General features: G+C 45.0%; 1 long non-coding RNA gene and 10 other non-coding genes across 11 annotated transcripts in view; 3 read left to right on the forward strand and 8 right to left on the reverse strand.

Annotated features, from left to right (window-relative positions):
- The window catches only part of LOC143713576 (uncharacterized), a 380,928-nt gene that overhangs the window by 99,487 nt on the left and 259,170 nt on the right, over positions 1-22,271 (forward strand). The gene's annotated exons all lie outside the window — the stretch shown is intronic.
- Positions 9,462-9,534, reverse strand: trnar-acg (transfer RNA arginine (anticodon ACG)). Its single transcript has one exon. It is a non-coding gene; the product is annotated as a tRNA-Arg (tRNA).
- trnae-cuc (transfer RNA glutamic acid (anticodon CUC)) lies at positions 12,066-12,137 on the forward strand. Its single transcript has one exon. It is a non-coding gene; the product is annotated as a tRNA-Glu (tRNA).
- Positions 12,541-12,627, reverse strand: trnay-gua (transfer RNA tyrosine (anticodon GUA)). The gene is given in 2 exon segments: positions 12,541-12,576; positions 12,591-12,627. It is a non-coding gene; the product is annotated as a tRNA-Tyr (tRNA).
- trnae-uuc (transfer RNA glutamic acid (anticodon UUC)) lies at positions 12,747-12,818 on the reverse strand. Its single transcript has one exon. It is a non-coding gene; the product is annotated as a tRNA-Glu (tRNA).
- trnay-gua (transfer RNA tyrosine (anticodon GUA)) lies at positions 14,051-14,137 on the reverse strand. The gene is given in 2 exon segments: positions 14,051-14,086; positions 14,101-14,137. It is a non-coding gene; the product is annotated as a tRNA-Tyr (tRNA).
- trnae-uuc (transfer RNA glutamic acid (anticodon UUC)) lies at positions 14,257-14,328 on the reverse strand. Its single transcript has one exon. It is a non-coding gene; the product is annotated as a tRNA-Glu (tRNA).
- trnay-gua (transfer RNA tyrosine (anticodon GUA)) lies at positions 17,512-17,598 on the reverse strand. Its single transcript is given in 2 exon segments — positions 17,512-17,547; positions 17,562-17,598. It is a non-coding gene; the product is annotated as a tRNA-Tyr (tRNA).
- On the reverse strand, positions 17,718-17,789 carry trnae-uuc (transfer RNA glutamic acid (anticodon UUC)). The gene has a single exon. It is a non-coding gene; the product is annotated as a tRNA-Glu (tRNA).
- trnae-cuc (transfer RNA glutamic acid (anticodon CUC)) lies at positions 18,544-18,615 on the forward strand. The gene has a single exon. It is a non-coding gene; the product is annotated as a tRNA-Glu (tRNA).
- Positions 18,875-18,961, reverse strand: trnay-gua (transfer RNA tyrosine (anticodon GUA)). The gene is given in 2 exon segments: positions 18,875-18,910; positions 18,925-18,961. It is a non-coding gene; the product is annotated as a tRNA-Tyr (tRNA).

Here is a 22,271-nt window from a genome sequence, read left to right on the forward strand (position 1 = left end):
TGCAGCATTGCATAGTAGTCTTTCCCACTGATGATTTTGTTTGCTGTTCCACGGAGACATACATCAGCTTCGACCATGATGTCTTCGATTCCAGTGGACTGCATCAAATGCCCAATGGCTCCAAGGAAATTCAGAGCAATATGGAAGCCACCCATGCGTAAGATAATTTTGGCATACTTCTCTTTGTTCTTCTTTTGCAGACTTAGAACCACCTCACACTGCGTGAAAAGAGCTGTAATCGGGCATGTAAAACTCCTGATTACTCCTGTGTACTCCACAAATAAACGTGTGTGTACGGGAGTTTGCTGTCCCGTCACACAATACTCCTGGATATGTACCAAGTTTGGGGCACAGCAGGGAGCCACTAAGGGCCATCAGTTACCATGGTGAATAATCCCCCGGTCGGGGTCAATGCAAGGGAACATTAGCATTTCACACCTTTGGGACACAAGCCAGTGGCCTCCTTCAATTGGTCAGAGGTCTTACATAGGATTGGCTGCTCAATGCTTTGTCCCTCCTCTAAACCCCCACACTATTGGTCCAGTTTATGGCCTCATTTGGGTTTATTATTACTCATTATTAATATTTATTATCATTGGTGTTCATGGTTATAATGTCAAGACAATCAGATAGACAAAGTTGAGTTTGTTATTTTTATTATTTGTAAATGACACTGGGCACATGACATATATATATACACACAGTCAAAATTCTATAAATAAAAATACATTAGCACAGAATACACTTTACTATTAGTCATACAATATATAACCCCATATAATATATAAGGCCTGTTTATAATATATAGAAAACAATATAATATAAATACTTTAGAATATATAAATAGTACAATATATAAATAATACAATTTATAAATAGATAACAATATGGAATTGTATAGAACATATAAATGCAGTATATATATAGAAAACTATATAGAATTATATATAATACAATCTATAAATAATACTTTATAATATAAATAATACTATATATAAAAAAACAACAGAATATTCAAATTATACTATAGAATAATATTTTTATGCGTAATACTAAAATAATTCACAGGCCAGCTTCTGTGGTCTCCACCGCGACTCGATCTGCACCAACTCGTGCATGATGAGTTCCCAAGTACTTCTGGTCTGCTTCCAGTCTTTTTTGTAGCACCCCACACAGCGCAGACAAAACTGTACTGCGGGTTGGAGCCCGAACAACCCACACCGACTTTCCATCCAAGATAGCATCCTCCTCTTCAGACATGTGGTCAACTGTTGTAGTCTTCCAGATAGCTGCCTCTTCCTCTGTCTGGAGAATGCCAGTCCTGCTGCTCAGCAGCTGCAAAATAGGAGGGAAAAAAGTAATTAAACCACTGAAAATATCAAATTGGTTGGGATGGGAGCCTCTCCCAGGCTGAGTCTTTTACTGAGATTTATATTTATTTACACTTACTCTTCTTTTTCTTTGTCTCATGCGCACAATGATCCTGCTGTCCTCCATCTTGTCTTTGTTCTCATCTTGGGCCATCCTGAAACCCCTTCTAACAGTTTCAAAATACATCTTCAGGATGCCAGAGAGAGGAAGATAGTGAGGGGGGAGAATGTGTTTATTTATAACTAACTAATCTATACAGATAAATAGTTGTAGCCTTGGGACATTCTCTTGTGACTTACCTTTAAAAACAGCAGGATCTACGTCCATCACAGCCATGGAGACGCCATTATAAAGATAGGTTGTGACCTCGAGGTTGTGGGGGGAGGATAGACTGTGGAGCAGTAATTAAAGAAGGTTGATTAAAAATATAATTTAGAAGAAAGGACTGTTATGAAACAATAGTTTTAAAGATATACCTTGTCTGTGGGTCATATTTGTGTATGTTGTTTTCCCCATTGTGCAATCTCCGTACAGCTTCCTGTAAACATCCAACATAGTATGAGGGCTCAATTCAAATACATTAATAAATAAAGCACACGAAGTTAAGCGGACACCGCCAAATGTTTGTGACGGTCAGAAAATAACTTACCGCAACAGAATTATTTCCAGCTCTCTTTAATTTCTTTGAAGCAGACTCCTCTTTTGCCTCTTTGAGCTCATTGATGTCAGCCTCCATCTTATCCAACCTCTTGTCCATCGTCTCCAGCTTTTCAAATATCCTCTTCAAACTTGCATTTACCATATACACCAGTCTGTTTTTGTTCGGACTCGGAGTTTAAATAGCCACATTGTCCCGACGTAAAGGAGTAACATCTCTACCTTGCTCTCCCTAAAACTCCAGCGATCTTTTGCAAGCCATCTTGAAGAGCAGAGGACACCCAGATACAAACTGCTTTTCAGGGTCTACAGTCTTTGTTGTAGATTGACACAATGTAAAGCACTTATCAGCCCACCTTTCCTGAATACTAATGAGGGGGGCAGGGGAATAGGGGCAATCTTGAGCTGCCAGTCCCAACACAAATTAGCATTTACAAAGCCAAGCCATCAACTAACAGCATGTGGTCAGACAAGTTCCTGTTTTCGGGCCTTTACGGGCATTTACAGGTACGCGTAACAAAGTTCCAAAGATCCCTGCCAAACAGCAGATTTAGCGGGCGTATTCATTGTCTGAATTCTCCCGTATACACCCCTTTTGACGCAGTGTCATATATTGCTTGGTCACATGTGATGATGGCATACTCTTGACCTTGTTTTCTCGACACATCCATGCAGTACTGAACAGACTGTTCAACCACATCTGGGTTTGTTGGTGACTTGGGGAAGAAGGGACCATAGCTGATCACAGTTGCAGGGATGGTATCTGGTATGAGAAATGCTTGGAATGAACTCCATGTTGGAGCAGCGCAACTTGGTTTCAGGTCCTCCAATAGTACAGTAGGGCAGCTATGCACCAAATGCCATTCCTTGTGGTACCGGAAGTCCTCAGCAATCATATCAGTACACTTGTTTTCATCAGGACCACGAATCGTGTGTAGTGTCTCTTCATCTTCAAGTTTGTTTGCTTTTTCCCATACTGCATTCTGTCTGTCATACGTGGCAATCAAAACGAGGGATCTATTCCCCCCGGTCGTGCGTGCTCTTCCACAAATGAAGCACTCTTCCCTGTGTTTGATGGGCTGTGGCATTGACATCCGTGTTTTTTTAGTAGGCCTGCTGCTGTCTGGCTCAGGATTAAGTTCTGCTTCAAATGAAGTGCCTTCTGGCTTTTCACCTTTGTTCCTCTTCTGGTCAACAGTTTTACGATTTGTGTACTTTGCACGACATTGTGTGTGCCACAAAGGATTCCTCCCCAGAAAGTCACATTGAGGTTTCATCTCATTGTCAAGTCTGTATGAGACAGCATCCTTTCTATTGGTTACAGCATATAGGAGGGAAGGGTAGCCTTGATTTGTCAGTTTCTGATGAGGACCAGCGTCACTGTCTGTTTTCTGACATATTATGCAAGCAGTATAGTTGGTACTGAGCAGCTTTCTCTCCAGCTTCTTGGTTGAGAACTCAGGCTCCATCCTTCATACTTCTCCAATTCACATCACTCCTCTCCTGTTCTCTCCTCGTCACTCTTATCCTCTCCTGTTCAGTTCACTCCTCTCCCTTCTCCTCCTCTCCTTTCTCCTCCACGCTTCTCCTCTCTTGTTTAATCCTCTCCTCTTCACTCTTCTCCCCTCTCCACTCCTAATCTCTTCTATTCCATCCACTCCTCTCCACTCTTCTCTCCTCTCCTATCCTCTCTACTCTTCTCCTCTTCTACTTTTCTACACTATTCTCCTCTTCCCTCTTCTTCTCTCCAATTCAATCAACTCCTCTCCATACCTCTCCACTCCACTCTTCTTTCCTGGTCAATTCACTCCTCTTTTTTCCTCTACTATTAGATTAGATTAGATTAGATTCAACTTTATTGTCATTACACAAGTACAGGTACAAGGCAACGAAATGCAGTTTGGGTCTAACCAGAAGTGCAATAGCAGCAAGTGCAGGATATACAATGGTTCCATAAGTGCAGTACATGGATATGTACTGAATAAATATAGCTAGATATGTACTGAATATAATATACAGATGGCTATTACTATAAACAGAATTTTTACAGATATGTACAATGAACATAATATACAGATGATTATTACTATAAACAGAGTTTACAGGTGAATGTGTACTATGAATATATATACAGATGGCTATTACTATAAACAGAATGTGAGCTTGATATACTAATGTGATATATATAGAATGTGATAATATACAGAATGTGAGCATAATAAACAGATGGTTATTACTATAAACAGGATTTTCAGATAGATATATGTAATAAGTAAGGCTAAATGAGCATTATAACAATGGATTTAAAGTAGTGCAAATTAAGTTGGACAGAAGCTATCCGAGTAAAAGTGCAATGGAAAGTAATTGCATATTACAGTTAAAGTACGGTATTGCAAATGTATATGTAAACAATTGGTACTGTAAATAAACAGTCGGCAGTGCAAATTGATATTCTAGTCAGGTGAGTAGTGCAAGATGCATATGTAAACAGTTGTTAATATGATAATAGTCAGCAGTGCAAATTAACATTATAGCATTGCAAATAACAAATAACCAATAACAAAATGGAGTTAGGTGTGAGGAGGGAGAGGAGAGATTATCAGTATATGAGGGGAGTGGGATCAGTGAGGGTTAGAGTTCAGTAAAGAGACAGCTCTGGGGAAAAAGCTGTTCTTTAGTCTGCTGGTCCTGGTCCGGAGGCACCTGAAAGGCCTGCCGGAGGGCAGTAGAGAAAACAGTCTGTGGGCTGGGTGAGAGGAGTCCTTAAGGATGCTGCGAGCTCGGTGCAGACAGCGTTTCCTCTGGATGTGCTCGATGGCAGGTAGTTGAGTCCCAGTGATGCGCTGGGCGGTTTTCACCACCCGCTGCAGTGCCTTGCGCTCTGCAACAGAACAGCTCCCATACCACACTGTAGCACAGTTGGTCAGGATGCTTTCTATTGCACAGCGATAGAAGTTCACCAGGATAGTCGAGGAAAGCTGATTCTTCCTCAGTGTCCTCGGGAAGAAAAGGCGCTGGTGAGCCTTCCTGACCAGGCAGGAGGTGTTGGTTGTCCAGGACATGTCCGCCGAGATGTGGATTCCCAAGAACTTGAAACTGGAGACACGCTCAACAGCCATTCCATTGATGTGGATGGTGTCATGTGTGCCTCTTGACTCTTTTCTGAAGTCCACGATGAGCTCCTTTGTTTTGGTGGTGTTGAGGAGCTGGTTATTTTCAGTGCACCATGTGGCCAGGTGCTTGATCTCCTCCCTATAGGCAGTCTCATCGTTGTTGCTGATGAGACCAATCACCGTAGTGTCGTCCGCAAACTTGACGATGGAATTAGATCCGTACACAGGCTTGCAGTCGGAGGTGAAGAGGGAGTAGAGAAACGGGCTTAGCACACAGCCCTGTGGTACACCAGTGTTGAGTGTAATGGACGTGGAGCAGGTGGAGCCAGATCGAACATTCTGGGGTCTGTTGGTCAAAAAGTCCAAAATCCAGTTGCACATGGAGGTGTTGATGCCCAGGTCTCCAAGTTTGGCTATTAGCTTAGTTGGGATGACAGTGTTGAATGCTGAACTGAAGTCAACAAACAGCATGCGTGCATAGGTGTTCTTTTTGTCCAGATGTGTGAGCACAGAGTGCAGTGACATGGAAACAGCATCCTCTGTGCTCCTATTGCTACGGTAGGCAAACTGATGTGAGTCCAATGTGGATGGTAGAGAGTCTTTTAGGTGTGCCAGGACCAGCCGCTCAAAGCACTTCATTACGATGGGTGTGAGTGCTACTGGGCGGTAGTCGTTAAGGCACTTCGGGCTGGAGTGTTTTGGCACTGGCACAATGGAAGTGCATTTAAAGCATGTTGGTACTGCTGCTTGGGCAAGAGACAGGTTGAAAATGTCTGTAAAAACCCCAGCGAGCTGCTCCCCACATGCCCTGAGTACGCGTCCAGGGATGTTGTCTGGTCCAGCAGCCTTGTGCCCGCTGATCCTGCTCAGTGCCTTGCAGACATCTGTGGAGGAGAGTGTGATTGGCGGGTGGTCTGCTGGGGATTTGAGCTTGGTGGCAGTTTCACTGTTGTCTCTTTCAAAGCGAGCATAAAAGTCATTTAGCTCGTTCAGGAAGGCAGACATACTCCAGTCAGTGTGTAGAAACCTTTCCTGGAGTGAGAAATCTGCCCCCGCAGGCCACACCTTGATGGTCTTCACTGATGGCTTCACGCGATTGATGAGAGGTGCATACTTGGGCGTGAGGAACAAAGAAAGGTGGTCTGACTGTCCCAGGTGGGGGAGGGGTGTCGCGACGTAAGCTCCAGCCATGCTTGTGTAAACATGGTCTAAAGTTTTGTTTCCTCTGGTGTGACAGGAAACATGCTGGTGAAATTTCGGTAGCACTGACTTTAAGTTTGAATGATTAAAATCACCCGCAACAATAAACGCAGCTTCCGGGTGGACGGTCTGTTGTTTACTGATGGTTGCGTGAAGTTCTTTCATAGCAAACTTGGCATCAGCATCCGGGGGAATATAGGCTGCAGTGATAATAGTGGAAGTGAACTCCCGCGGTAGATAAAACGGTCTACATTTAACCATGAGAAACTCAAGGTTAGCTGAACAATGTCTCCCAACAATAGCAGAGTTTGTGCACCAAGCTTTGTTAATGTAAATGCACAATCCACCACCTCTGGTCTTACCAGAGCCATCTAATGTTCTATCCGCTCGGAATGTATGGCGTCCCGCTAGCTCAATAGCGTTGTCCGGTATTCCGCTGTTTAACCATGTTTCTGTGAAGATTAGGACATTACAGTCCAAAAGTCTCTTGTTGCATGTGATGTTGAGTCGAATCTCGTCCATTTTGTTCAACAGCGACTGTACATTGGCAAGGAAAATGCTGGGTAACGAGAGCCTATGTGGTGTTAGCTTTAGCTTAGCTCTTAGTCCTCCGCGCTTCCCCCGCCTTTGTTTACGATCTCGACGCCGCCTGCGAGCACTTCCGCCCGGCCGGGCAGGGTGCATAGCCTCGGGTGTTCTGGCGATCTCAGGAAGCAGTCGAAGGTTGTCCATAAACCTGTTGGAAGTTCGCGAACCAATATCCAAAAGCTCGAATCGGGTGTACGATGTGAAGGCACAACTGTTCTGCACGAACAGACCCGAAATGAGCAAGAAAAAAAAATAAAGCAAAATTGCAGAATCTGGAGAGACCACGAGCCTCGCGATGTATTCGCGCCGCCATCTTGATCTACATCTGTTGTTCAGTCCACCCCTGTCCTCTTCACTCTTCTCTTCTGTTTAATCCTCCACTCTCCTCTCCACTCCACTCCTCTTTACTGTCCTTTTCAATCCTCTGCTGCCTTCTCTTCTCGCTAACTTTTCCTCCACAACAAACTCAATAAGATCAGAACCAAATCTGCAAATGGGAAATATTGTGCATTCAGGTGAAAGAAATCTAGATGTTTGACACTACTAGCTAACTAGCTTTTGACAAATCACTCACTATATACTGTACAATACTATATGCAAAAACAAACTATGCATAATATATAGTATGTTTAGATCTTACATAACATTTGTATTTTTCATTATTGTGTACAGTCTGATATCCAATATTGCTACATATCATTTTTGTGTGGCCAGTCATGCCACAAGCTAACTAGCTAAAATTTTTCTGAACCTGAACGTATCAACCGGCCATGTAGCTAATTGCTAACAGTAGTTAACATTTAGTGCAGCCTTTAGTTATCCTTACTAGCGTACTATCTGTCTGACATGAAAAACACTTCAAGGTCCACACCAGCCTTCATACAAGTGTGTTTCTAATGATTCCTCGCTCCAAACATATCCCTGTAGCAGCATTTATGCTCATGTCTATTTCTTTAACTAGCAAGTCAAGTTGAAATTGTTGAATTTCTCAACTTCCGGTCGAAGCAAAATAGACATATATGACACATACCTCTCGCAGAGCATAGGATTCTGAGCATTTAAAAAAAAAAGTCAGTCTCTACCCCATTCCTGTGAGGAGTAATGGCCCTTTAAAGAAACCACTGAAATTAGCTAAAACAGCTAAAGCTAGCTAAGTAAACTAGTAGAGAATGAATGCTGATGCTACAGGGATACGTTTGGGATGAGGAATCATCAGAAATATACTTGTTTGCAGACTGGCGTGGTCCTTTCAATTAATTACCATTACAATAACCATACCATTATTTTCGCAAAACGCTGGGGCAGACCTACCGGTATTCACTAAACTAACTGTCACTTCCCACAGACAATGATGAGCAGCTTCAAAATCCGTTGGTAACCGTTAGTTTGTTGTTCCAAACTCATTCAAATTACTAAGATCATGGGTGTGTGTGTAAGTGTGCCATGATGCTAAATATGCAGCATGTTTTTTAGAATTTTGAGTTCTGAGCCTGTTGATAGCCAACTAGTAGTGAAATCATCACAGATTCATTGATTTTGGTTGGATTTTTATAATTTTTTCTGTGGAATGAGTATACTGTTTAGTGAAAAGAATGGAATATCGACTGATGTCATAACTTAGGGTAATAGTTGATTGCTAATGAAGTAAAGATGAAAATATTGGAAAAAAGTGAGAAAACATCTACTTTTTTGCATTAAATTGATGCAAAATCATGTATAAATGTGTTTTAAGAGTTATTTTTTCAGTGGATGTTGTCAGCACATGTGTTCTGTGTATCTGGAATGCATTTATTGACAGCCTACCCAATCCACTGAGGATTTAAGGAAAAAAATCATTTTTCACATTTTTGTGATAAAAAATAAAGCGTGCATACATTAAATTTTTCGAGATATTTCCGGCAGAGCAGAACCTCCAATTATTGGTTCTTAGGGTCAAAGTTAACAGAAAAAACACAAATAAAAAGTATGGCAGACCATGTCAGGTTCAACCCATTTTTGAGACTTTGGCTCCCCGACTACAGACATACATGCTGGTTGTTTCGATTAAGTGATGCAAAGACAACCCGATCTTCCCATACCAGGAGTCGAACCCGGGCCGCCTGGGTGAAAACAAGGAATCCTGACCGCTAGACCATATGGGATCTTCCTTCTGCCTGGAGAAGACCCTTTTACTTTTAGTGTGTGACCGTCCCCTTTAAGAACATGGGAATGATCCGAAGGGATTGTTTTTTCATCAGACTCATCAGAGGGAGCTCTCATTTGCCTCACGAGGGGGTTCAGTTTCCTCCCATTCTTGCGATGGTATAATAGACACTACAAACTGGTCGTAAAGCAAGGTCCTTGTGACAGTACTCAAGCAATGCATTTTAAAAGACGCATAGTATTGTATGGTAACCGTTATCCTACTGACAAAGCAGCCTATTGTTGGACTGTCAATTTTTTATACTTCTCAACCAATCCAATAATAATAATAACAAAAACTATGGGATAATAAAACGGCTAAGGGCTGACAGCATAATAAAAGAGGCAGAGCGAGCCAGCCAGGAGTCGAACCTAGAATCTTCTGATCCGTAGTCAGACGCGTTATCCATTGCGCCACTGGCCCACTGATCAGGTGTCCTTGAGCTTACACGGCACCTGTTGGTGTTCGACTGGGCAGAGGCCTGTGATGACATCTACTTTTTCTCATGCTATCAACAGACCTGGAGCCAACATCAGGAAGGGGTCAGATGAGGGGCCTGTTACAAAAACCTTCAAGATGGAGGCCTCACAGGTTGGGGATCTCAATTCTCAATTCAAATCTTAAATATAATTTAAAAATTTTAATGTACAGGCTTTTTTGCATGATGTATATAATAGTGATTTACAGTTGGTTTCAATTATACCTGATGTGGTTGATGCTTGGGATTATTTCAAATCTATCTTTCTAGAAATTTGTGATAAACATGCTCCTTTACGTAGATTTCGGGTGAGAGGTAGAAATAATCCTTGGTTCAATGAATCCGTCTCTAATCTTATTAAGCAAAGAAACGTGGCTTGGTCTAAAGCAAAGAAAACAAATGGTGAGGAGGACTGGTCTCAATATAGATTATTACGAAATAAGTGTACAAAATTAATAAAAAGTTTGAAGAGTCAGTATTATTTAAACCTGATTAATGATAACATGAATTGTCCTTCTAAATTTTTGAAATTAATGAAATCTTTTATAGGATCAAATACATCCACTAATCTTCCAAAAGTTTTAAAGTTGAATCAAAGATTGATTACAGACAAGGCTGATATTGTTAATACGTTTAATAGTCATTTTATTTCAGCTGGTTTGATAACAGACAATTCGTTGGTCCTTGATGAACAGAGAACTGATGAGTTGACTAATAGTGAATCAGATTTATTTTCTTTTGCCCCTGTCTTGCCGTCCCAAGTTTATAAACTACTCCGAAATTTAGACTGTAAGAAATCAGTTGGGTCTGACCAAATTACACCAATTTTTTTAAAATTGTCAGCAGATATTATTGCCGAACCTATTGCATCGATTTTTTATTTGAGTCTATCCACTAATGTAATTCCGCCATCTTGGAAATCGGATATGGTTATGCCTTTATTAAAAGGAGGCGATCCTTCTAAATTTGAATAATTATCGTCCGATTTCTAAATTAACGGTTTTAGCAAAAGTTTTTGAATCTATTATAAATGATCAATTGAAAGAATATCTACTTAGTCATAATATTTTGAACGCATTTCAGTCAGGATTTAGAGCGGGCCATAGTACGATAACTCCTACTACATTAGTCACTAATGATTTAATTACTGCTCTCGATAATAGACAACATTGTGCGGCCTTATTTTTTGATTTGACAAAAGCGTTTGACTTAATGGATCGTGTTTTACTGTTACGGAGGCTTAAAAGTGTTGGCCTCGATAATTCGGCTGTGAGTTGGTTTAAAAATTATTTATCGGATAGAACTCAATGTGTTGCTGTAGATAATTACACCTCATCCATGGTAATAGTCAGGAAGGGTGTCCCGCAAGGTTCTTTATTGGCACCACTTCTTTTTTCTATTTTTATTAATGAATTGGGGCAGGGAATACAATCGGCAAAGCTAAATTTTTATGCTGACGATACAATTATTTACTCCACTGCATCCTCTGTGTCTCAGGCTATTGAAATTCTTAAGGATTCTTTTTATACTTTTCAGCTTACTTTGTTGAAACTAAAATTAGTTTTAAATGTAAATAAACGTAGCCGTTCTATGTCTACTGTTATGCCTATTCTGACTATTGAGGGTTTTAAATATAGAAAGAATACCAACTTATAAATATTTAGGAATATGGAATGTTTCTGGAATGTTTTATATGTGTTGTGTGTTTGTGTGTGATTTGTAGTGTGGCCATCTTGGCCAGGACTCCCTGGAGGAAGAGATTTCTTTTAATCTCAATGGGACCTTCCTGGAAAAATAAAGGAAATAAAATAAAATAAATGTTAAGTTGTGGTGTTGTTAGGATATTACTACAGAGCCTGTGACAGTTTCTCAGTGGAAGAACTGGGATCCAGGCCCATAGGCGTCTGCAAAAAACTTCTTTAAAAACCTTTGAGATGCAGGCCTCACATGTTGGGGATCTTATTGTTTTTGTGTTCATGGCAAGTTGTGGTGTTGTTAGGATATTCCTCCAGAGCCTGTGACAGTTTCTCAGCGGAAGAACTTGGAACTGGGATCCAGGGCCAGAGACGTCTGCAAAAAACTGATAAAAAAAAACCTTAGAGATGGAGGTCTCACATGTTGGGGATCTCAGTTTTTTTTATTTTTATGGCAAGTTTGTGGTGTTGTTAGGATATTCCTACAGAGTCTGTGACAGTTTCTCAGCGGAAGAACCGGGATCCAGGGTAAGAGACGTCTGCAAAAAACTGCGTTAAAATCCTTCGAGATGGAGGCCTCACATGTTGGGGATCTCGGTTGCTTTGTTTTCATGGCAAGTTGTGGTGTTGTTAGGATATTCCTACAGAGTCTGTGACAGTTTGTCAGTTTGCCAGGGTAAGTGACGTCTCCTCTCCTGGAGGAAAATACAAGTATTAGTGGTCTTGCTGCAAAATCTGGTAGAGGCCACAACGAGGCTTGAGGGCAAGTCGATAGCAGACCTTCCCTGGTGGTCTAGTGGTTAGGATTCGGCGCTCTCACCGCCGTGGCCCGTGTTCGATTCCCGGTCAGGGAATGAGCTTTTGCCCACCACCGGCGGTCGTGATTGTAAAATGGCGAACTACGAACTCAAGCGCTGACGCCCTCGTCGAGAAGCAGGGCCAAGGAAATGTTTATGTGTGAAAAAGAACTCCTTCGAGCCGGAGTTGAACCAGCAACCTAAGCTTTTGCCCACCACCGGCGGTCGTGATTTTAAAATGGCGAACTACGAACTCAAGCGCTGACGCCCTCGTCGAGAAGCAGGGCCAAGGAAATGTTTATGTGTGAAAAAGAACTCCTTCGAGCCGGAGTTGAACCAGCGACCTAAGCTTTTGCCCACCACCGGCGGTCGTGATTGTAAAATGGCGAACTACGAACTCAAGCGCTGACGCCCTCGTCGAGAAGCAGGGCCAAGGAAATGTTTATGTGTGAAAAAGAACTCCTTCGAGCCGGAGTTGAACCAGCGACCTAAGGATTGCCAACTTGCCACCTACAGTCCTCCGCTCTACCAGCTGAGCTATCGAAGGCACACTGATTGGGGACAGAACCTCAACATATCAGGTTGCTGAATCTCCGCCACCGGCTAAAACTGCTACAGACATACATGCTGGTTGTTTCGATTAAGTAATGCAAAGACAACCCCATCTTCCCATACCGGGAGTCGAACCCGGGCCGCCTGGGTGAAAACCAGGAATCCTGACCGCTAGACCATATGGGAACTTCTTTCTGCATGCAGCAGACCACTTTACTTTTAGTGTGTGACCGTCCCCTTTAAGAACATGGGAATGATCCGAAGGGATTGTTTACTGAATTCAATTTCATCAGACTCATCAGAGGGAGCTCTCATTTGCCTCACGAGGGGGTTCAGTTTCCTCCGATTCTTGCGATTGCATAATAGACACTACAAACTGGTCGTAAAGCAAGGTCCTTGTGACAGTACTCATGCAATGCATTTTAAAAGAAGCATAGTATTGTATGGTAACCGTTATCCTACTGACAAAGCAGCCTATTGTTGGACTGTCAATTTTTAATATTTCTCAACCAATCCAATAATAATAATAACAGAGACGTCTGCAAAAAACTGCTAAAAAAAACCTTAGAGATGGAGGTCTCACATGTTGGGGGTCTCAAATTTTTTGTATTTATGGCAAGTTTGTGGTGTTGGTAGGATATTCCTACAGAGTCTGTGACAGTTTCTCAGCGGAAGAACTGGGATCCAGGGTAAGAGACGTCTGCAAAAAACTGCGTTAAAATCCTTCGAGATGGAGGCCTCACATGTTGGGGATCTCGGTTGCTTTGTTTTCGTGGCAAGTTGTGGTGTTGTTAGGATATTCTTACAGAGTCTGTGACAGTTTGTCAGTTTGCCAGGGTCAGTGACGTCTCCTCTCCTGGAGGAAAATACAAGTATTAGTGGTCTTGCTGCAAAATCTGGTAGAGGCCACAGCGAGGCTTGAGGGCAAGTCGTTAGCAGACCTTCCCTGGTGGTCTAGTGGTTAGGATTCGGCGCTCTCACCGCCGCGGCCCGGGTTTGATTCCTGTTCAGGGAATTAGCTTTTGCCCACCACCGGCGGTCGTGATTGTAAAATGGCGAACTACGAACTCAAGCGCTGACGCCCTCGTCGAGAAGCAGGGCCAAGGAAATGTGTATGTGTGAAAAAGAACTCCTTCGAGCCGGAGTTGAACCAGCGACCTAAGCTTTTGCCCACCACCGGCGGTCGTGATTGTAAAATGGCGAACTACGAACTCAAGCGCTGACGCCCTCGTCGAGAAGCAGGGCCAAGGAAATGTTTATGTGTGAAAAAGAACTCCTTCGAGCCGGAGTTGAACCAGCGACCTAAGCTTTTGCCCACCACCGGTGGTCGTGATTGTAAAATAGCGAACTACGAACTCAAGCGGTGACGCCCTCGTTGAGAAGCAGGGCAAAGGAAATGTTTATGTGTGAAAAAGAACTCCTTCAAGCCGGAGTTGAACCAGCGACCTAAGGATTCCCAACTTGCCACCTACAGTCCTCCACTCTTCCAGCTGAGCTATCGAAGGCACACTGATTGGAGACAGAACCTCAACATATCAGGTTGCGGAATCTCCGCCACCGGCTAAAACTGCTACAGACATACATGCTGGTTGTTTCGATTAAGTGATGCAAAGACAACCCGATCTTCCCATACCGGGAGTCGAACCCGGGCCGCCTGGGTGAAAACCAGGAATCCTGACCGCTAGACCATATGGGATCTTCCTTCTGCCTGGAGCAGACCCTTTTACTTTTAGTGTGTGACCGTCCCCTAAATATGGACTGTCCATGAACAGCCTATTTGGACCCTGTCGAATAAGCTACAGGTGGGATGCTGTTTTTAATTTAGACATTTTCAGCGGGTGAATCCCCGTAATGATTAGGCGATTTCATCACATGTGGTGAAGTCCCACCTGCAACTTATTTGACGGGGTCCAAATAGGCTGTCCGTGGTCAATGCATTAACAGGTCATATTTCATAATTAGGTGAAACCTACTGTACACCACACAGGGGACACAATACAACACACTGATGTACATTAAAGCTAACAATTATGCATAATTAGCCTAAAAATGGACTGTCCACAGACAGCCTATTTGGACCCTGTCAAATAAGTTACAGGTGGGCAAAGTAAGGGCCCACCTGTAACTTATTTGACGGGGTCCAAATAGGCTGTCCGTGGTCAATGCATTAATAGGTCATATCTCATAACTACAATGGTTTTATGTGGTCAAACCTACTGTAAACCACACTGGGGACACAATACAGCACACTGATGTACATTAAAGCTATTAATTATGCATAATTAGCCTAAATATGGACTGTCCATGAACAGCCTATTTGGACCCTGTCGAATAAGCTACAGGTGGGATGCTGTTTTTAATTTAGACATTTTCAGCGGGTGAATCCCCGTAATGATTAGGCGATTTCATCACATGTGTTGAAGTCCCACCTGCAACTTATTTGACGGGTTCCAAATAGGCTGTCCGTGGTCAATGCATTATCAGGTCATATTTCATAATTACAGTGGTTTTATGAGGTGAAACCTACTGTACACCACACAGGGGACACAATACAACACACTGATGTACATTAAAGCTAATAATTATGCATAATTAGCCTAAAAATGGACTGTCCACAGACAGCCTATTTGGACCCTGTCAAATAAGTTACAGGTGGGCAAAGTAATGGCCCACCTGTAACTTATTTGACGGGGTCCAAATAGGCTGTCCGTGGTCAATGCATTAATAGGTCATATCTCATAATTACAATGGTTTTATGTGGTCAAACCTACTGTAAACCACACTGATGTACATTAAAGCTAATAATTATGCATAATTAGCCTAAAAATGGACTGTCCACGGACAGCAATTAGGGCACCCGTCAAATAGGTTACAGATGGGATGCTGTTTTTGACTGTAACGCACTTAACGGGGTACTACGGACCCCAGTCTTTGCGGACCGTCTGAGGGGACCCTGAGGGGCCACAGATTTCAAATCGGAGCCATTCGGAGCTATTGGGACCGTTGCGTGGGGATGTCTACCAAACGCCTATGAAAATGAATGGGATAAGTTGCACGTGTCAGTGGCTCCCACGCGGCCCCCGGGGGTCCGAGGGACCCCAAACTCTACAAAAAGTTGCGTCACGTGGCCCTCTGCGACAGACAGAGCGGTCTAGGTCGAGACATGCCAAGTTTATTTTTAGCTATTTATTATGCACCTCTCTGTCTCCCATTGATCTCTATGGGAGCATGTGTCTGCAAGGGTTAATTCAGCAGTTAGGATTAGACGGCCTACTAGGCTCAGGAAGCATCTAGAGCCACGATACTCTGGGGCCCGATTTGGGGGCCCGTGGCGGTCGTCCGTGACCAATCTCGAGGTCCTGCGACCTTTTGACTCCTTAGGGCGACTGTTTATTTGACGTCCCACGTGCAACTTATTCCATGGGGCTGTTGGTGGCCAATTAGCGCGAAAAAAGGTCAGAGGGACACGGAACTCTAGAACCCGTCCCCGGGGCCCGTGACGAGACCCGCGTGTCAGTTTCGGGCCGATCGGGCGTTTCCTTCGAACCATTTTGCTGAAACACATACTTAGAACCGATCTAGAACCGGGGGCCCGCGGACCACCGCCGTGTCGAATTTGGGCCGCTGCGACCTTTCGACCCCTTTTGGCCCCTGTTTTTTTGACGTCCCACGTGCAACTTATTCCATGGGGCTGTTGGTGGCCAATTAGCGTGAAAAAAGGTCAGAGGGACGCGGAACTCTAGAACCCGTCCCAGAGGCCCGTGACGAGACGCATACGTCAGTTTCGGGCCGATCGGACCTTTCTGTCCACCCTTCACCGAGCACATGGTCCAATTAATGGCAGCCCTCTTGCACACACAGAAAGACATATGCTCAGTAGAACCAAAGCGAGGAGATTATTGCACAAAAAAATGATACACTTGGAACCGATCTAGAACCCTGCGATCCGGGATCTAGAACCGGGGGCCCCTCGACTACCAGGGCGGCGAATTTGGAGGCGGTGCGACCTTTCGACCCCTGTATTTCCGCCCTCCCACGTGCAATTTATTCAGTTTAAACTTCACAGGCGCTTCCAGGTCAAGGGGGTGTTTTTTGGCCAAACGAGCAGCTTTGGACGTGGAACTCTAGAACCCGTCCCAGGGGCCCGTGACGGGACGCATACGTTAGTTTCGGGCCGATCGGGCGTTTCACACATAAACATGGACTATGGTGAAGAGTAGGTAGTTGGCGGACCCCAAAGCACTTGGTGGACTCCCACGTGGTGCAATGGCACCCCCAGAGGCGTACACAGAGAGCCTATGCTAATATATGCTAATCTCGGCCACTTTATATGCGATTTTGGAAAAGTGACACGGCACCACTGAATAAACAGCTCGTGTCGTCCATTTCGAGCACGCGGACCTCGAAGTTTCGGTGCTGACAATGGCAACTTAAATGAATGGGGAAAATACCACGAACAGCTTGACTTCCCTTACTACGAACTCAAGCGCTGACGCCCTCGTCGAGAAGCAGGGCCAAGGAAATGTTTATGTGTGAAAACATACCGGGAGTGAAACCTGGGCCGCCTGGGTGAAAACCAGGAATCCTGACCGCTAGACCATATGGGATCTTCCTTCTGCCTGGAGCAGACCATTTTAATTTTAGTGTGTGACCCATACCGGCGAACTACGAAGTCAAGCGCTGACGCCCTCGTCGAGAAGCAGGGCCAAGGAAATGTTTATGTGTGAAAAAGAACTCCTTCGAGCCGGAGTTGAACCAGCGACCTAAGCTTTTGCCCAACACCGGCGGTCGTGATTGTAAAATGGCGAACTACGAACTCAAGCGCTGAGGCCCTCGTCGAGAAGCAGGGCCAAGGAAATGTTTATGTGTGAAAAAGAACTCCTTCGAGCCAGAGTTGAACCAGCGACCTAAGGATTGCCAACCTGCCACCTACAGTCCTCCGCTCTTCCAGCTGAGCTATCAAAGGCACACTGATTGGGGACAGAACCTCAACATATCAGGTTGCTGAATCTCCGCCACCGGCTAAAACTGCTACAGACATACATGCTGGTTGTTTCGATTAAGTGATACAAAGACAACCCGATCTTCCCATACCAGGAGTTGAACCCGTGCCGCCTGGGTGAAAACCAGGAATCCTGACCGCTAGACCATATGGGATCTTCCTTCTGCCTGGAGCAGACCATTTTACTTTTAGTGTGTGACCGTCCCCTTTAAGAACATGGGAATGATCTGTAGGGATTGTTTACTGAATTCAATTTCATCAGGCTCATCAGAGGGAGCTCTCATTTGCCTCACGAGGGGGTTCAGTTTCCTCCCATTCTTGCGATGGCATAATAGACACTACAAACTGGTCGTAAAGCAAGGTCCTTGTGACAGTACTCATGCCATGCATTTTAAAAGAAGCATAGTATTGTATGGTAACCGTTATCCTACTGACAAAGCAGCCTATCAGACTGTCAATTTTTAATATTTCTCAGCCAATCCAATAATAATAATAACAGAGACGTCTGCAAAAAACTGCTAAGAAAAACCTTAGAGATGGAGGTCTCACATGTTGGGGATCTCAAATTTTTAGTTTTTATGGCAAGTTTGTGGTGTTGTTAGGATATTCCTACAGAGTCTGTGACAGTTTCTCAGCGGAAGAACCGGGATCCAGGGTAAGAGACGTCTGCAAAAAACTGCGTTAAAATCCTTCGAGATGGCGGCCTCACATGTTGGGGATCTCGGTTGCTTTGTTTTCATGGCAAGTTGTGGTGTTGTTAGGATATTCCTACAGAGTCTGTGACAGTTTGTCAGTTTGCCAGGGTCAGTGACGTCTCCTCTCCTGGAGGAAAATACAAGTATTAGTGGTCTTGCTGCAAAATCTGGTAGAGGCCACACCCACGCTTGAGGGCAAGTCATCAGCAGACCTTCCCTGGTGGTCTAGTGGTCAGGATTCGGCGCTCTCACCACCGCGGCCCGGGTTCGATTCCCGGTCAGGGAATGAGCTTCTGCCCACTACCGGCGGTCGTGATTGTAAAATGGCGAACTACGAACTCAAGCGCTGACGCCCTCGTCGAGAAGCAGGGCCAAGGAAATGTTTATGTGTGAAAAAGAACTCCTTCGAGCCGGAGTTGAACCAGCGACCTAAGCTTTTGCCCACCACCGGCGGTCGTGATTGTAAAATGGCGAACTACGAACTCAAGCGCTGACGCCCTCGTCGAGAAGCAGGGCCAAGGAAATGTTTATGTGTGAAAAAGAACTCCTTCGAGCCAGAGTTGAACCAGCGACCTAAGGATTGCCAATTTGCCACCTACAGTCCTCCGCTCTACCAGCTGAGCTATCGAAGGCACACTGATTTGGGACAGAACCTCAACATATCAGGTTGCTGAATCTCCGCCACCGGCTAAAACTGCTACAGCCATACATGCTGGTTGTTTCGATTAAGTGATGCAAAGAAAACCCGATCTTCCCATACCGGGAGCCAAACCCGGGCCGCCTGGGTGAAAATCAGGAATCCTGACCGCTAGACCATATGGGATCTTCCTTCTGCCTGGAGCAGACCCTTTTACTTTTAGTGTATGACCGTCCCCTAAATATGGACTGTCCATGAACAGCCTATTTGGACCCTGTCGAATAAGCTACAGGTGGGATGCTGTTTTTAACTTAGACATTTTCAGCGGGTGAATCCCCGTAATGATTAGGCGATTTCATCACATGTGGTGAAGTCCCACCTGCAACTTATTTGACGGGGTCCAAATAGGCTATCCGTGGTCAATGCATTAACAGGTCATATTTCATAATTACAGTGGTTTTATGAGGTGAAACCTACTGTACACCACACAGGGGACACAATACAACACACTGATGTACATTAAAGCTAATAATTATGCATAATTAGCCTAAAAATGGACTGTCCACAGACAGCCTATTTGGACCCTGTCAAATAAGTTACAGGTGGGCAAAGTAAGGGCCCACCTGTAACTTATTTGTCGGGGTCCAAATAGGCCGTCCGTGGTCAATGCATTAATAGGTCATATCTCATAACTACAATGGTTTTATGTGGTCAAACCTACTGTAAACCACACTGGGGACACAATACAGCACACTGATGTACATTAAAGCTATTAATTATGCATAATTAGCCTAAATATGGACTGTCCATGAACAGCCTATTTGGACCCTGTCGAATAAGCTACAGGTGGGATGCTGTTTTTAATTTAGACATTTTCAGCGGGTGAATCCCCGTAATGATTAGGCGATTTCATCACATGTGTTGAAGTCCCACCTGCAACTTATTTGACGGGGTCCAAATAGGCTGTCCGTGGTCAATGCATTATCAGGTCATATTTCATAATTACAGTGGTTTTATGAGGTGAAACCTACTGTACACCACACAGGGGACACAATACAACACACTGATGTACATTAAAGCTAATAATTATGCATAATTAGCCTAAAAATGGACCCTCCACAGACAGCCTATTTGGACCCTGTCAAATAAGTTACATGTGGGCAAAGTAAGGGCCCACCTGTAACTTATTTGACGGGGTCCAAATAGGCTGTCCGTGGTCAATGCACTAATAGGTCATATCTCATAATTACAATGGTTTTATGTGGTCAAACCTACTGTAAACCACACTGATGTACATTAAAGCTAATAATTATGCATAATTAGCCTAAAAATGGACTGTCCACGGACAGCAATTAGGGCACCCGTCAAATAGGTTACAGATGGGATGCTGTTTTTGACTGTAACGCACTTAACGGGGTACTATGGACCCCAGTCTTTTTCGGACCGTCTGTGGGGCCACAGATTTCAAATCGGAGCCATTCGGAGCTATTGGGACCGTTGCGTGGGGATGTCTACCAAACGCCTATGAAAATGAATGGGATAAGTTGCACGTGTCAGTGGCTCCCGCGCGGCCCCCGGGGGTCCTAGGGGCCCCAAACTCTACAAAAAGTTGCGTCACGTGGCCCTCTGCGACAGACAGAGCGGGCTAGGTCGAGACATGCCAAGTTTATTTTTAGCTATTTTTTATGCACCTCTCTGTCTCCCATTGATCTCTATGGGAGCATGTGTCTGCAAGGGTTAATTCAGCAGTTAGGATTAGACGGCCTCGATACTCTGGGGCCCGATTCGGGGGCCCGTGGCGGTCGTCCGTGACCAATCTCGAGGTCCTGCGACCTTTTGACTCCTTAGGGCGACTGTTTATTTGACGTCCCACGTGCAACTTATTCCATGGGGCTGTTGGTGGCCAATTAGCGCGAAAAAAGGTCAGAGGGCCGCGGAACTCTAGAACCCGTCCCCGGGGCCCGTGACGAGACCCGCGTGTCGGTTTCGGGCCGATCGGCCGTTTCCTTCAAAGCGTTTGGCTGAAACACATACTTAGAACCGATCTAGAACCACCAAACCCGTGATCTAGAACCGGGGGCCCCCGGACCACCGCCGTGCCGAATTTGGGGCCGCTGCGACCTTTCGATCCCTTTTGGCCTCTGTTTTTTTGACGTCCCACGTGAAACTTATTCCATGGGGCTGTTGGTGGCCAATTAGCGTGAAAAAAGGTCAGAGGGACGCGGAACTCTAGAACCCGTCCCAGGGGCCCGTGACGAGACGCATACGTCAGTTTCGGGCCGATCGGACCTTTCTGTCCACCCTTTTTTCGGCCTAACGAGGAGTTTTGGGCACGGAACTCTAGAACCTGTCCCCGGGGCCCGTGAAGGGACGCATATGTCAGTTTCGGGCCGATCGGGCGTTTCCTTCGAACCGTTTTGCTGAAACACATAATTAGAACCGATCTAGAACCGGGGGCCCCCGGACTACCGCCATGCCGAATTTGGGGCTGCTACGACCTTTCGACCCCTTTTGGCCCCTGTTTATTTGACGTCCCACGTGCAACTTATTCCATGGGGCTGTTGGTGGCCAATTAGCGCAAAAAAAGGTCAGAGAGACGCGGAACTCTAGAACCCGTCCCAGGGGCCCGTGACGGGACGCATACGTCAGTTTCGGGCCAATCGGACCTTTCTGTCACACGTCCACCAAACACCTGTGAAAATGAATGGGATAAGTCACACGTGTCAGTGGCCCCTGTTCGGCCCCCGGAGGCCCCACGGGCCCCAAACACTGCGTGCCGGGCCCCCTCGGGCCCCCGTACGACATATCAGGAGGACAAGTCTCTAGAACTCAGGGCTATTTTTTTTTCCACATTTGTTCAAGTTTCTCTTCAAAGGCCACTTGCACTCATAGTCAGCTCATAGACTGGCATTCCCTCTTGAAGGGTCAAACTGAAAACACACTCGGAACCGATCTAGAACCACCAAACCCGGGATCTAGAACCGGGGGCCCCCGAACACCCACTGCGTCGAGTTTGGGGCCGCTGCGACCTTTCGACCCCTTTTGGCCCCTGTTTTTTTGACGTCCCACGTGCAACTTATTCCATGGGGCTGTTGGTGGCCAAATAGCGCGAAAAAAGGTCAGAGGGACGCGGAACTCTAGAACCCGTCCCAGGGGCCCGTGACGGGACGCATACGTCAGTTTCGGGCCGATCGGGCGTTTCCTTCGAACCGTTTTGCTGAAACACATATTTGGAACCGATCTAGAACCACCAAACCCGTGATCTAGAACTGGGGGCCCCCGGACCACCATCGTGCCGAATGGCA

This window comes from Siphateles boraxobius, unplaced genomic scaffold, assembly GCF_051911475.1.
Source record: "Siphateles boraxobius isolate OS27281-9 unplaced genomic scaffold, OSU_SipBor_1 52, whole genome shotgun sequence".
NCBI classification, from domain to species: domain Eukaryota; kingdom Metazoa; phylum Chordata; class Actinopteri; order Cypriniformes; family Leuciscidae; genus Siphateles; species Siphateles boraxobius.